Source organism: Pelodiscus sinensis, chromosome 2 (assembly GCF_052426305.1).
Source record: "Pelodiscus sinensis isolate ZL-2025 chromosome 2, ASM5242630v1, whole genome shotgun sequence".
NCBI classification, from domain to species: Eukaryota; Metazoa; Chordata; order Testudines; family Trionychidae; genus Pelodiscus; species Pelodiscus sinensis.
The window spans coordinates 21,480,759-21,493,918 of NC_143053.1; the positions used below are offsets into that span (position 1 = coordinate 21,480,759).

A 13,160-nucleotide genomic window follows, 5' to 3' on the forward strand; every position below is an offset into this window, starting at 1 on the left:
GGCCATGGGCCGCGTGTTGAGTAGCCCTGATCTAGGGCAAAGGTGGGCAAATACCAGCCCATGGGCTGGATCGGGTCTGCCAGGGTTAGCCTGTGGTGAGCCCCCACACCACTGTATTTGCCTGCGCAGGTATGGGGGATCACAGCTCCCATTGGCCGCAGATCGCCCATACCTGCAGAGGCAGAGGTAAATAGAGCAGCAGCAGCCCACTGAGGGCTAACCCTGGTGAACCACTTTCATTTTATTGCCTTCCCCTGACCTCGAGTTACACTGGCTTTAGATCCCGTATGCCAACGATTGAGCAAGATGCTTTTGAACTCACATTGGCTCTCAGTATGGTGTAAGTGGAAGCATGGTGACAGTCTTGCACTAGAATGGGGCAATGCTGGCTGTGGAGGAAATTTTCAAGGGCCTAACTGGTGGCTGGTAGAAGGGAATCTCCAGCAGATGTGATCCATCTGACGCCAGAGGAGTAGCCCTAGTTCCCAGAGACTGAGATAAGTTGATTACTTAGTGTCGATAAAAAGGTGCAGTTAGTTCATTGAGAGGTCCAGTTCACAGGGCCTATCCCACTTAGATCGCAGCTCTCATTGGCTGCAGACTGCTGTCTGTGGCCAATGGGAGTAGCGAGAAGATATTAAAGACTCTGACATAGATGGAGGGACAGTGGTGTGATGGTGCAGAAGGAGCAGTACATAACTGATTAGGACGCTTATAGGCATTCTAACTGACACCTTTATGATGTAATCTGATGCAATCAGCTGTCTACCTTTGCTAAATTCGATCTTACACAAATGGCTCAGTCACATTTTTCATGAAAGCGATAGTTTATGAGAAATGATGAACTGACTGGCAATAAAGGAATTAACATGGGTTTCCTAAAGGAAGATAACATTGATATTTATCAGGAGGCAATGTTTTCAGAAACAGAGAATTTTGCAGCTGATAGGCCTTCCGCATTCAGCTGCAGCACCTTGAGTGAATGGCCAACATTCATAGTATTCATTCATAGCATTTTCTGTGCCTGGGAACAGAGATCCAACAGGGTTGATTCTTTAGTTGCAGCTTTAGTTTCCCTGAAGGGTAATCAAAGGGTACACAACAAGAATGTAAGTCTAGAATGGGAGTCACAGCCAAAAGGGATGATTCACATGGAATGGACACCACGTAGGTACATGTCTTCAGGGCGTGTCTACACTACACTCCCCCCATCCCTGGTCAATCTAAGCTACTCAACTTCAGCTACATGATACATAGCTGAAGTCATCGTACTTAACCACAGTATCTTTTGTGCACTAAGGTTCTTCCGGGGCTGCTCTCCTATCGACTCCAGTTACTCTTCTTGTCCTGGTGGGGTACCGAAGTCAATGGGAGAGCGCTCAGAGGTTGATTTATCGTGTCTAAGCAGAAATGATAAAACGAACACTACTGAATCAATCACTGCAGCATCAATTCACCATGTAGTGAAGACAAGCCCTGAGCTTGATTCTCCACCACCGTTAACCAGGTGTAGTCATTGAGATGGAAAGTAGTATAAGCATTGCCACTCTGAGTGAGGAACATATTACACAGGCTCTGTACCCTCAAGAAGAAATGACTTCACAAGACCATGTAGAACTGGGCCCCACTATGCCTTTACATATTCAAGTTAGAGAATGGCATTGAGCTATATTTATGTCTGGGTATTTTACAATTTAAATATTGCATGTAGTCAGATCTCCACACTCTGCCCCCCAATAGCTTTTTCCTCATTAGTAACTAACATAGTAACTATGGGTGTAGTTCAAACAAGTGCACAGTGGCAGTTCTTTGGCAGAGACTTAGTCCATCTTTCAATGCTACATTTAATAGTTATAGATGGCTCTTATCAGAATAGATTTTCCAACAAGTGGCATGCCAGCACCTTGACAAAATAAGGACTTATGTCTGATGTCAATCACTTATTCTTTGACAATCCAAATGCAATGTCCTTCTAGAAAGGGCAAACGAAAGAAGCCTATTGAAACACTTTAAGTTAATCTCTCACAGTGAAGGCATGTTTATAGACCCTTGATCTAAATGGGAGGAGCTATTCAGTAAATAGTCTTCAACTCTGCCCATCCTATCTTCGGTTCATTGGAACCTGGATTCACATGCTTAGAGTATGTTGCAAGGGTGCAGACAGCTGTTTTCTCAGCCTCCCCTGGAAGCAGAATATTGATTAGGCTTTCTCGTGAGTTACAAGCAGGAAGGTCCATTTGGAGATTCCTTTTTGGCTACTGATTCTTTGTGACTATTTATGTACACAAAATAGTACATAGGACTGTAAAATCCTTAGAGTTCCAGATAAACTGCATTAGAGGTAAAGTTGGGTAGTTATACCTATTGTTAAGGTTCCCTAACACTTTCCATTTTAAGACCCTGTTTTCAACTCCTTATAACTATGCTAAACTCTAAGGCTATGTCTATACTTCCCCCTCTTGTGCAAAAATATATGCAAATGAGGCAAAACATGGAATATCGCCATGCCTAATTTGCATAATTAATTAGTCTCCATTTTTGTGCAAAATCTGAAAAAAGGAAGAATGGCTCTTGTGCAAGAGGGGCTTTTTGCACAAAAGCCTCTTGCACAAAAATGGAGCCTAATTAATTATGCAAATGAAGTGTGGCAATATTCCATGCTTCACCTCATTTGCATATTTTTTGCACAAGAGAGGGCAGTGTAGACAAAGCCTAATTGTTCAGGCTGAATTTTTTCATGCCAAGGGTTTGACTTATGCTAACACAGTCCAGACATTCCAAAAATAAGGTTAGAAGAAAAAATACTGTTTTTTAACTTGAGAAAAGCATTCTTGTGACCTTTTAATTGAGAAGTTAATTTGATAAGGGAGTCTCCACAGTGTCAGGGACAAGCCTTTTGCTGTCCCCATGAAAATTCATCCACATTTTACCAGCTGTAAACCTCTGGGGGGAAAAAAAAATCTCAGTTCACACATGCTCACTAGAGGTTTGTTACAGTTTGGCAACTAAATTCTCTGAAGATTCCATCATGACTGAGCATGCTCCATCTCTGCACAACTCTTACATGTGACTGGTTTCTCTGTGTGTGAGTGCTTATTTGTGAAATTCCTACAGAACTACTGAGAATACTCCAGCCTAGAGTTGCAAAGAATGAGCACGACTCTACCTGCTATAGTGGTTGGTGCTGCTATAGTGTCAGGCTCTGTAACTTAGATCAGAGATACCTCTCCCTTATTTCTCAGTGCCCACCTCCCTTGCTCAGGTGGTGAGGAGAAGAGAAAAGTAGCTTTGAGTAGGATGTAGAGTAGCAATGGGCAACTGAGGCTAGTGAGTGGGCCGCATGAGTGACCCTCCTTCACCTCAGTGGGCAATAAGACAGTCGTAACCAGACAGTCTCCCAGGACAGAGTAGTTTTGCTGACTGTGCTTGCATACCTAGAATTTGAGGGGTGTGCCGATTGAAAGGTAGCAGCACTTTGAATGCAGAGGAAGCACATGGTTCTCACAGTCAATTCTGTGTGCAATAAACATGCACCTCACTTCACCTGCCCTTGCTTTATGTGCATGCCACTTTAGTAACACTGGTAAAAAAATTATGCTGACAGAAACCAGTGGAATCTGCCAACCCTATGCATGGGTCAGGGTAAACAAAATGTCTCATGGGCCACACATAGAACCCCAATGGGCCGCATACCATGAATTACAGGTTGCCCACCACTGATGCAGAGGGATGAGGAAAGGAGGTGGGGGACAGACACAGGAGCAAGCAGTGGTCTAGGAGGAGGAGAGATAGGAGGAGATGGGAGGGAAACCAGAGGCAGAAGCTGGGAGAATGGGGGAATATGAGGGCAGGAGTTGGGCAAGCGTAGGAGGGCCCAGGAGTCTTGAGTCTCCTACGTAACTTTAGTTTACCCTCACTATATGTCAGCATTATGACATTTTTTTCCCCCATGGGACACCTGCCTCATTCAGTGACCAGGATGAGCTGTGCCTGGTAGTAATCAGGGCTCTGTCATGAAAAGGGCTGTTCTCTCGCTCCCTACCTCACTAGCTGCAGAAGTTGGAAGGCTTGCAGTGAACGGCTGGTTTCATGGCTAAGGCAGTAGAATCCCCCTGTGGGGAACGGGATTCCATCCCTGCCTCAGCCCCAAAGTTCCTGCATGATGCCGGACACGGCACCTAAAGGAACCTTTCACAAGAGGCAATAAGCTCATCTTTTGGGTGAGGGCTAGGGCCAGATTCACAGAAGGACTCATGTAATGGGGCTCACTTCCTGAAAGAGTGTCACCTCCTGGGCAGACTTCCTTCCTGTAGGGAGCCCCCTGCCTATGGTAACCCTGTCACTATGGCAATGTCTGTTCCTGTAATTCAGAGTGCTCCCTCTATGTGACTCAGCCCTCCAATGAGGTCACTATATAATCCCCCCTCCTGGAGAATCAAAGTTTGTCCAGATCCGCTGTCCAGATTATCCCTCTGACAGTTCTGCACCACTTCCCAGTGGGTGGTGGGGGAACAAGGCTCTCCCTCTACACGGATTTCCACTCCAGTAATCTTATCTCCAGCAGCCAAGGTCTACACCGGGGTGACCAAACTATGACTCATGAACCACATGCAGCATTTTTGCCATTATAGTGCGGGTTGCAAGCCCCCCTCCCCAGGCCTCCGCCTTTCTCCACCTATCAGACTGGGGGTGCACCTGAGGACCCCTGCCTTGCAATGATGTGGTGAGATTGGAGAATCTCTCCAGAAGGGATGCGATTCTTGGGGCTTCAGCCATGTGGGGCACAACTGCCAGGGCTCAGGGATTGAGCAGGAATGGAACTGAAGCTCCAAGTACCAGCTCCTAGTAGGTGCACTCCAGCTTTCAAATTTCTGAAGACTGTCATGTGTAGCTGCAGGGGTCAGTAAGTTTGCCCACCCCTGGTCTACACTGTCTCCTTCCTTGATGCTGTGTTCCTGGGTTTCTTCCTACCCTACCTTCTCAGGCTTTCCTTTTCCACAGCTCCTTGGATGCTGACTCTTCTTGCAGGACGAGGATCTCAAAGTATATTTTTCCCTAGGATTCTTCCTTCCCACCTCTCTGTTTCCAAAGAGACTGAAGACAATCCCCTGTTGCTACAAACTTCCTCTCTTTAAGTTCCTTAGCTAGCTTCTCCAGGTGGGTTTCATCAGCAATTAGTTATAAATCCCTAGACCTCCCTTCAAGTGCTAATTGTCTCTTTAGGGTCAACTTAACCCTTCAGGACTGGTGTGGGTTGACACCCCCATGGTGGCTGACCACTCACAATTGCCACTAACATCAATCGGAACTGTGCTTTGAACATATAAAATAGTATAAATTGATAAGCACTGGAAAATTAGTGCCTCGTGTCCAAAGCTAAACATCTAAAATTAGTGGACAATTTGATAATTTTGGCCTTATTATCAGTCTGCCTCAGCTCCCTTCATATAAAATCAGGGTAATATCACTTAATCTCATAAGGGTGTTGAAAGTTAAATTCATTTATGTTTGTGAATCACTCAAATACAATGGTGAGGACGCTGTAGAAAGATCCATTAGAAAATTTATGACTCTGAATCCAGTGCAGGTTTTGGATGACGTGGTAAATGTGTGTTGTGGCAATATAATGAACAATGACTGTGAAAAGAAATATTGAATAATTAGCCTTTCCATGAATACTACTCGTGTTTGGGGTTTGATCCTCTGTGTCCATTGGTAAGCACAGTCTACCCCTGAGCTCGTGGCTGGTAGGATCAAGTACATTTTTAATCATCACTTTTTCGTGAGGAATCTTTTATGTGGGATGCTTTTACAGATCTTGATCCAAAGGATGGTCCTTCTTTGCAAAACTCTCCGAAAAGGGCTGGCTACTCATGGTAGGACAAATTCACTGCCAGCAGAGACTAGCCAAGATGAGTCAATGAGAGGGGTACTGGAAATCCAAAATGAGATCCAGAATCAGAATTTGCAGGCATCTACTTGTCTTTGTAATGGACTGAACCAAAGACCTGGACTCCATGTCCAAATTTTGTGTTGCTTGCAATCCAGATCCTTAGTTTATAGCTTGGGACCATCTTTGCAAATGATGCGAGAATGCACTTCATTCTACTTCATATGTAAGAATACATTTTCACATTTTTTGGTCCCTTTTAATAGTTTAGTCATTCTCTGCGTGGGTTAGTCTCATTTGCACCAGGCACAGAATGCTGTAAAGTTACAAGTTCTGTAGGGTCGATACTATTTATGGACAGTCAGTTTTCTTTACATTGCCTTTTATTTTTGAATACAGCTGCAGAACAAAGAAACTTGGTATCATTGTTATGAAAGGCTTGCTCATCCTCTGTGGTTTCTGGGTTAGTGCTGTGCAGACACCAGATTCCCTGTGAGTGGGTGAGTATTGGTCACAGGACTTAAAACAGCAAAGAAGAAGAGGTGTGAATGATCCTTAAGACTATGAGTCAGTGCAGTGGAAAAACATAAAGGTCAAGACTTACTAAAGCTTGTGATGGGTTCTCCATTCCTGGCAATTTTAAAATCAAGATTAGATGCTTTTTCTACAAAATATGCTTCTCAGCATTTGAAGGGTTAAAATCAAAACCCTTGTGGATGTTTTATTTACAATGTAAAAGTGCAGGTTCCTATTGTTAAATATGGATTTTCAGACCATTTCTCAGAGCTGAACATTTCCCTTAAAAAATCATGCATGCCGAAGGACCACATCCTAACCTCAGATGTATGAGTGTCCTTCCTATTGACAACAGAAGATGTATGTGCACAGCTGAGGGCACAATTAAGCCTGATGAAGATCAGATACACAGAAAACACTTAGGTCAGGCTCAGGATGACAGCATCAGAGGAGGCATCTGGATGAAAGCCACTGTTGGAGGTTTTCTGCTCTTCGCTCCTTGTTGAAACTTTCAAGAGAGACACAAAACAAGTTTGTGATTTCTCATTCTATTTTGAGAAATCACCTCTGCCATGATTACAGAGATTTACAGCACAGAGAGTCAAACTCTACCATTAGATCTGTAGGGCTGATCTCAGATAAGCACTTTAGCTGAATTATATTTTGGCTGAAACATGTAACTGGGGATCCATGGGAGTCTTGCATCCTCCAAACATTGTTTTCCACTGGATCAATGCCAATTGTGTATTTGGGATACTCACTGAGGTTTGGCCAAAAGGGGGCAGTTTCAGCACAGTGCACTACTAAGGCAGACTCTGCGACTGCACAATTTAGCTCTTAGTCTGACAAATACGATGTCTGATAGCTCAAGAATGAACTAATGTTACAGAGTCAATCATATTTTTATCAGTCACGGTCATCCTTTGCAAAAACAACAAGAAGCCCTGTGGCACCTTAACGACTAACAGATTTATCTGGGCATAAGCTTTCATGAAAGCTTATGCCCAAATAAATCTGTTAGCCTTAAAGGTGCCACCAGATGCCTCATTGTTTTTGCAGATGCAGACTAACAGGGCTATGCCTCGGATACTAGTTGCCATTTGCAAGGTGTCCAGCACTGCATAAAGCATAAGACGTAGTGATGACGTAGATTACAGTCTAAATAGGACCCCTCTCATTCCCCTCCCCTCCACCTGCCCAGAAGAACATCCCTATCACCTGTCCAGTAAAAGTAATCGCCTTCTATCATTTCACAATGAAGTAATAGCTCACCTGCTCCAGCATTCTGCCTGTAAGGAAAATTAAACTGTAGTTAGAGATGGGCCAAAGGCATACTCTAGAGTCAAACACCCATGAACTTTGAGGAAGTTCAGTTCCAAATCTGGGCCCAGTTCCTGTTTTATTGAACTACCCCCAGTCTTCCACCATGAGACTGTAGTGGTCTTTGCCCACTGGAGTGTTGCCTACAGTGGTGTAGGATCTTTAACCTGCACGGGGAAGAGGAGGAGTTAGTAGGGGAGCCCCAGGCCCTCCCACTCCACCAGGCTCTAGCCCAGGGTCCTGTGAGGACAACAAAAGGGTCGACATCCAAGAGCACCTCAAGACTGCCCTGCTTGGGCCATTTCCTAGACCCTTGCTATTTCCAAAGTTAGCCATCTGTAACAGGAGTGTGTGACAGGGATGACAGCTAGGCATGGCATGGTAACTCTCTCTCCTGGGGCAGCAGCTGCCTCTTTCATACCTTGGCCCTCCAACCAGGTCAGTTTCCAATCCCTCCCATTCAGGGGTAGACCATAAACAAAGCCCAGGAAATCAATACAAATAAACTAGGTTAACATGTGAGGGAGGAATACCCCGCTCCCAGGATCTATCAGTAAGGTTGCCAACTTTTACTCGCACAAAACCAAACACCCTTTCTGCACCCATGTCCTGCCTCCTCTCCAAGGCTCTGCTTGTGCTTTCCCTGCCCCTTCTCTGAGGCCCCATCCTTACTCACTCCATGTCCCCTCACTTTCTGTTCCCTGCCATCACTTACTCATTTTTAAAGGGTTGGGGTAGCAGGTTGGGGTACAGAGGTTGTTAGGGCTCTGGCTAGGTTGTGGGCTCCAGGGTAGGGCCAGAAATGAAGGGTTCAGTGTGTAGGATGGGGCTTCAGGCTGAGGCAGGAATTTGGGGTGCAGGATCTGGGGTACAGTTAGGGACAAGAGGCTTGGGGTACAGGAGAGGGTTCCAGGCTGGATGTGTAGCTGAGGGGTTTGGCGTGTGGGAGGAGCCTTTTAGCTGAGGCAGGGGTTTGGAGGGAATATGGATTATGGGCCTGGGGTATGAGTTCTGGTGAGGGGCCAGAAATGAAGGGTTCAGGGTATGAGAGGAGGCTCCAGACTGGGTCAAGGGGATTGAGAGGAGATGCTGGGTGCCAGGCACTAGGGGGAAGTTTGAGTCTGGAAGGGGGCTCAGAGCTGGGGCAGGCAGTTCAGGTGTGGGAGGGGGAAGAGCTCTGGACAGAGTTAGGAGTGGGAGGAAACTCCAGGCTATGGCAGGAGGTGTGGGGTACAGGCTCCAGGCAGCACTTACCTCAGGTGGCTTCTCATAAGCGGTGACATACCCCTCAATTCCTAGTCTTAGGGATGGTCAGGAAACACTTCCTAGTGCATGCTGCCTCCTTGCACAGGCACCACCTCTGATGCTCTCATTGGCTGCAGTTCCCAGCCAGCTGGAGCTGTGGGGCCTGCCAGCCCCACCAAATGGACTTTTAATATCCTGGTCAGCAATGCTGACTAGAACCACCAGGCTCCCTTTCAACCCAAGTGTTCCAGATGAAAACTGAATACCTGTCAACCCTATCTATCAGAAACAGATCTCTCCCCCTTTTCCTCAGAAAGGGGCCTTCAGGCACTTGTTAATGGACAAGATCCTGCCTCCCTTCAGTCCTTTCTTCAGGAGCTTGCAAAATCCTTTCTCTTCCCTGGCCTGCCTTCACGTGAGTGGCTCTGTTCCCTTTTATTTCCTTCCCCAGTCTTTTCATCTCTAGCTGGTGTGGCATAGCAGACTGACTGAGCCCAGTACAGCTCCTTGTCCCCTAATTGCCCAGTGTGGGGTTGGTATTCCCCTATCACAGAGATATGTACTGATGCCTTTAAGGAGACTGTAACTGACAGTTCTTGTACTTTTATCAGGAACACCACAGGAAATTGGACTAAAAGAACAGCAATTGCTATCTAGCAGCTGTAGACTGACACACCCCGATCTCTTTTAATTGTTACCTATGTGGACCGCATGAAGAAAAGCTTGAGCATGGATATTCTGAGAACCAAGAGTTTATTAAAGAATCTTTCACCTACCAGTGAGTACTCTTACCCTTTTCATGTTGTCCAGCAACTAACTAGTCTGGTCCAACCATAGCTTATCTAAAGATGGTATGTTGTATTAATATAGTTAAACTGGTGCAACATTGTATGGGAACACTTTTCTGTAGGTTTATATATAACACTTTTCTGTAGTTATATTGATTTTTTGCTGATCTTATCCCCTGATCTCATCTGTACTCTGACTAATTCACTGATTTGTTGTGCCCAGCGCAAATACATAGATAACAATACGGTGGGGAGAGTCCACTGAAATGTTTGACTTTTTAGCAAAAAATAAAAAAACTGGAACATTTTGATTTGGAAATGCTGCCACCATGCCTCATGGGAGCAGTAGCTCAGACATCTCATGCTCATATTCCCTGTCTAAGTCCACCTCTCCAGTAGACTGCATGTCCTGTGAAGCACTGTCTTGTTTTCCCTCTTGGTGAGAGAGCAGCAGTGCATCCTGGGTATTTCTAGCTGTGGTGCATCATGGGAAATGTAGTCTGTGGGGTGGGGGGCGGGCACTTAGCCCGGAGTGGAAAATGGGACATGCTGCATTCACATTGTGAGGCACTGTGGCCCTAAGTCAAAATATTTCATCTTTTGGGCAAAAACTGAAAACTCCAGTTTTTCAATTAAAATAAAAAATTCCACAGAAAACAGACACTTTTCATGAAAACATTTATTTAGTCAAAAATCCATTCTGCCACTGGAAAAAATCATTTCCAATGGAAATTTTTGAACCAGCCCTATTAGACCAATATAGTCTTTTTAAAACAGTTTTTAAGGACACTCAAAACAATCCTCTGATTACAGCTGGCAGAAGCTGTGCTATAACTAGCTGTGCCTCGCTGTCCTCCCCTGCTCTTTTCCTGCCTAGGAAACAGGGGGATATTTTGGGAGTATTATTTTAAATAGTTTGGGCTATCCAGTTTCATTTCATCTGGTGATTCTGATGTTCAGTGTGAACTGAGCTGGCAAAGACTGTTATGTGGGCTACTGTGTGACAAGGAGCAAAGCAGGAGGCCGTGCCAGGAAGACAATGCCTTTACTTCTCAGACTCAGGCTGAGCCTGACCAATTTGTGTTTCACCATCAAGACTGTACTGTTGTCATGCATTTCCTTTGACCTTCTTCTGAAGGCCATTTGGACACTACAGCTGGCCTGCACACTATCCTACCTGCACTAGCCTATTTTTTTAAACATGAGTGAGAGGGGAGATTTGTTCTCCTTGTTTAAGGGAACTGTTATCCTTCCAAATGTATGTAGCAAAGCCCAGGTTCTCCAGGCATAGGTGCCTTTGTCTCTGTAGTGTAGACATGACCTATCTCATCATAACACAGCACTATAGCATAGCTGTAGATGCAGACTCCAGAAACAGAAGGAGTTTATCCATCGCTGTAGGAATATCAATGGTAACTATAATGGTGGAAACATTCTTCTGTCACCCTACCTGCATCCACATAAGAAGTTAAGTCAGAATAGCTACGGTGCTGAAAGGGTTGGATTTGTCATATCCCAGAGCATAAAATCTAGAACAACCTATATTTTAAGAGTGGGCCAAATCCTGAAGACCTCATTCAAGGCTAGTCATCTTGACTGTGAGATCCACACATTTTTGGCAAATCTCTCATCCACACATAAAGGACTCAGACTGCTTTTCAGCAGCAGTCACCACATCCCCCAGCAGACTCCAAAGAGGACTCCCTGTGCTCTTTTTGGAAAGGAGGAAAAATGAGGAGGGGGCAGTCTTCTGGGCAGTGATGTGAAGGGAATATGGGTGAAGATGGTGGATAGTGGCTGGACCAGGAGAGGGGAACATGTACCACACCCCCCACACAAGTTCATGGAAACTCTGTAGAAAATTCAATGAGAAGTATAATCTAGTCTCTATTATGTTCCTCCCCCTGCTATTTCCCCACACTTGACAAATCTTGCAATATTTTCATTCTAATTCCGGCTGATACAAGTGCTGATTTTCACACCATTTGATTTCATGATGACCAGAGCTAGAAATGGAGTGAGAATTCAATGTTTACACCCAGATAAGGTTTGCTCTGGGGTCAGCTCTGAGGCCAACTCAGGGAAGAAGGTACAAGGATGCTGAAATTGTGTTGGCTGGTCTTAGGAAACTGGTCCAAAATGTCAAAAATGTGATTTTGCTTGACTTCCAGCATTGAGGTGTGTCTGTGGGGACTGGCTATTCTTACAGCCATTCTTGTGAGAGTTCAGCTGGCCGAAAACAAGGCTTCTTAAGGCTTTGGATGGTACCAAAGGTTTAGGGCTGTGTTTGGATCTCTGGATTTCAATCAAACATACCTTCTCTCTGATCCTCAGCCCAACAATCTATATTCAAAGAGGTTTCTAGTTTTTCCCCTTTTCTCTGAGACTAAAGATACTATCTGTACATTCAAAAGAGGATAACCCTAACTCCTTCCAGAAATTTACAAAATTAGTTTTGGGGAGAAAGTGTTAGCTTCTATTAACATAACTGTGGGGTTTAAGGGATGCATGCTATTAACATTTATTACAGTAGTCTAATGCATTAGGAATAGAAGCTCTACCATTCATATACCTGAGTTAAAATGTGATGTTAAAAGCTGTTTCAGCATAGCCTATATAACTACAGTGGTTACACAAGCTAAGTTGCAGTGCACAGAACCAGGAGAAAATGTCTGAGTAGAATTGCAGTGTAAGCCAGTTCAGATCATGCTAGTGTTTATGATGTCTCTTTGCTGTTACTAAGGGGTTGGGGGCTTAATAATTCAGCTGTTCAATCAGCTGTGATCTATTCATGGTTTCATAATTCTCATATGTTACAAACAGTAACTTAGGCAAGAGTTATTTTCCACAAACACATGTGATAGAACTTCAGTTAGGTCTCCTGTGTCTGACGCTGTCACCCACTCCAAAGCTCAGTGATGACCTTGTCAGAATGGACTCTTTTATTTTCCAGTTACACTAATTCTGAGCTCTGTTTTTCCAGCATTCATCTTCCTTGGTTACTAATCACTGAGTCTACAAACTGCACTGATTCTGACATCATATTCATTTACACTAGCTAGCTAGGGTCACGCTGCAGGGCAATAGTAGATCACCAAGTTGGAATTGGAAAGTCTGTCCTTCCCTATTTTTCATATTGCATATTTAGTGGTCACCAGTGTTCCCCATAAGCAGTGCACTTGTGTAGCCGTTCAGGAGAGATCAAATGCTGCCCAGCTGATTAGCAGAGTGCCTACCGCTGTTTGTTTCTTTCTACTGGTGGTGTACATTCACACATCCTTCAATGTAATAAAAATGTATTCTGCACATGGATGGAAAAAAATCCACAAATGGATGGAAAAGATTAGAGGGATTATTGTCACCATTTAAGAATCAGCATGTCCTACACAAATCTAGTTGAA

The 13,160-nt window shown here is 44.6% G+C and overlaps 1 long non-coding RNA gene across 1 annotated transcript; it reads right to left on the bottom strand.

Moving 5' to 3' along the window:
- Nucleotides 1-5,863: 5,863 nt before the first annotated feature.
- On the bottom strand, nucleotides 5,864-9,124 carry LOC142826694 (uncharacterized). The gene is made up of 3 exons (XR_012900896.2): nucleotides 8,981-9,124; nucleotides 7,679-7,695; nucleotides 5,864-6,914 (listed from the first exon to the last, which is right to left on the bottom strand). It is a non-coding gene; the product is annotated as an uncharacterized LOC142826694 (long non-coding RNA).
- Between the last annotated feature and the right edge of the window lie 4,036 nt (nucleotides 9,125-13,160).